Here is a 2,500-nt window from a genome sequence, read left to right as displayed (position 1 = left end):
ATGATATTTGGAGAGGTTTTTCGGGTGTTTAGAGGCTATTTATGCTATGTAACGAGTATTTGCTTATATACTTGCTTATATACTTAGGTCAACAATTTATAGCAAAAATGTGTTCCAGCCAAGTTCTTTTAGACGCTCTTTCGAATGGCAACATTCCCGATTGAAAATGGCGACCTACCAAAATCCGCACTTTGCTTCCCCGTCCATATAGAGGTGAGTATTTGACTTTGCTTCCGTCAGAGTCAAGGAAACACATTGAAAATGGAATCAGCATACAAGAAAACCTAGTTTGGGATAGGTTTTGTGCCTTCCGTGGTATTATAACCATAGAACTGCTCCTGAGGGGGGTAGGGTAGGCCCACCAAAAAGTGCACTTCTGGTTAGGTCGCTAATTTCTAAAATAAATGTGTCCCAACCAAGTTTTTTTGGACGCTCTTTCGAATGGCAACATTCCTGATTGAAAATGCCGACCTACCAAAATCCGCACTTTGCTTCCCCGTCCATATAGGGGTGAGTATTTGGCTTTGCTTTCGTCAGAGTCAAGGAAACACATTGAAAATGGAATCAGCATACAAGAAAACCTAGTTTGGGATAGGTTTTGTGCCTTCCGTGGTATTATAACCATAGAACTGCTCCTGAGGGGGGTAGGGTAGGCCCACCAAAAAGTGCACTTCTGGTTAGGTCGCTAATTTCTAAAATAAATGTGTCCCAACCAAGTTTTTTTGGACGCTCTTTCGAATGGCAACATTCCTGATTGAAAATGCCGACCTACCAAAATCCGCACTTTGCTTCCCCGTCCATATAGGGGTGAGTATTTGGCTTTGCCTTTGTCAGACTCAAGTAAAAGCATTTAAAATGGAGTCAGCATACAAGAAAACCTAGATTGGGATAGTTTTTCTGCCTACCGTGGGATCATAACCATAGAACTGCCCCTGAGGGAGGTAGGGTTAGGGTTAGCGTTAGGGTTAACGTTGGGGTTAGGATTGAAGACAGAAGATTGGTGATGTCAGGAGGACCTTCTTAAAACAAACAGAAATACACTTATTAGGGGACTAGGGCCAGTGGACTCAGAAATGTCTTTCGTAGCAGTCTCCTATAAGAGTATTTTTCTCTGATTTAGGTGACTCCTCCTCACACCACCATTTTTCTTAGTCGAAAGACCTCTTCACAGCACGACTTTCCTGATGGATTTCTATGTAACTGCTCGTGCTGAGAGGTGTGTCGAAAGTTGATCATGTTCCCGTAAAATCTGAGGTCTCCACTGTCTAGCGAGGTACTTACAGTGAATATAGTGAATTTTTCAAAAATTGGAGAATTCTGACTTTTGCGATGAATTTTAATGTAATTGGTCGTGCTGAGAGGCGTGTTAAAATTTGAACATGTTCCCGTAAAATCTGAGGTGAGAATTAGTGAGGTACTTACAGTGCGTATAGTGACAAATCTTTAAAAGCGTGAAATTATGGGATGTTGTGGCTTCAATGGGTTTTTAAGATGTCACCAGTCATTTGGCATGACTTACAAACGATTTGGCTGGTTGTGGGTTCGATTTTCAAAATTTCATTTTTTTCGCGTTTTTATTTTCTGTCTACCATATCATGCAGTCTCCTTATTAGCGTTTGGGGGTTATAGTGTGGGCAGGTTGGTCGCAAAGGTTCCGAGAGGAGCTGGCTAGTAAACCCTGTCCCTTATGTTCCACGGCGGCAAGGCGGAGAAATAGAGGGCAGAATTGACTAACGGGCAAGGAAAGTTGGGCTTGTAGCTTTCCTTTCGAAGGAGGGAAAAGATGATGCCCGAAAGCATTGTCACTGTAGTGGCAGGCAGAGTGTAGATGGAAGTTGTGTACGCTAGCCTTTGGCTAATGATAGAGACAAAAGAGCAGGAGGATATTTTCCTTCGCAGAAGCACTTTTCTTGCCTTCCTTCAGCTCGCTTGGCGAGTCTGACAGGTATGCCTGAACTGTGCACGGGTCCAGTTGTGAGAAAGACGTGGCAAACAAGACGGGGTTTCCCTTGACCGAGGGACCGTGTGGTCCGTTTGGCTCATGGGTTCCCCCCGTGGAGGCAAAATCTAAGAAAGCTTGCTCTCCCTCTGCGGAGGGGGGCCGCTTAGCAAGGAACTTCTGTTCCCTGCGGTGGATAGTTACCTGGTTGATCCTGCCAGTAGTCATATGCTTGTCTCAAAGATTAAGCCATGCATGTCTAAGTATAAGCACTTGTACTGTGAAACTGCGAATGGCTCATTAAATCAGTTATCGTTTATTTGATTGTACCATTACTACTTGGATAACCGTAGTAATTCTAGAGCTAATACATGCGAAAAGTCCCGACTTCTGGAAGGGATGTATTTATTAGATTAAAAACCAATGCGGGTTCTGCCCGGTCATTTGGTGATTCATAGTAACTGATCGAATCGCACGGCCTTGCGCTGGCGATGTTTCATTCAAATTTCTGCCCTATCAACTGTCGATGGTAAGGTAGTGGCTTACCATGGTTGCAACGGG

At 43.9% G+C, this 2,500-nt stretch overlaps 1 non-coding gene across 1 annotated transcript in view; it reads left to right on the top strand.

Annotated features, from left to right (window-relative positions):
- The first annotated feature begins 2,140 nt into the window (after nucleotides 1-2,140).
- The window catches only part of LOC146449904 (small subunit ribosomal RNA), a 1,800-nt gene continuing 1,440 nt past the window's right edge, over nucleotides 2,141-2,500 (top strand). Inside the window, exon 1 of the ribosomal RNA XR_014860476.1 lies at nucleotides 2,141-2,500. This exon is cut by the window's right edge and continues 1,440 nt beyond it. This is a non-coding gene — a ribosomal RNA (small subunit ribosomal RNA).

This window comes from Pavona decussata, unplaced genomic scaffold (genome assembly GCF_977016875.1).
Source record: "Pavona decussata unplaced genomic scaffold, jaPavDecu1.1 SCAFFOLD_558, whole genome shotgun sequence".
Lineage (NCBI taxonomy): Eukaryota > Metazoa > Cnidaria > Anthozoa > Scleractinia > Agariciidae > Pavona > Pavona decussata.
Note: the sequence above shows the minus strand (reverse complement) of the source record. Positions and strands in the feature narration are given on the sequence as shown.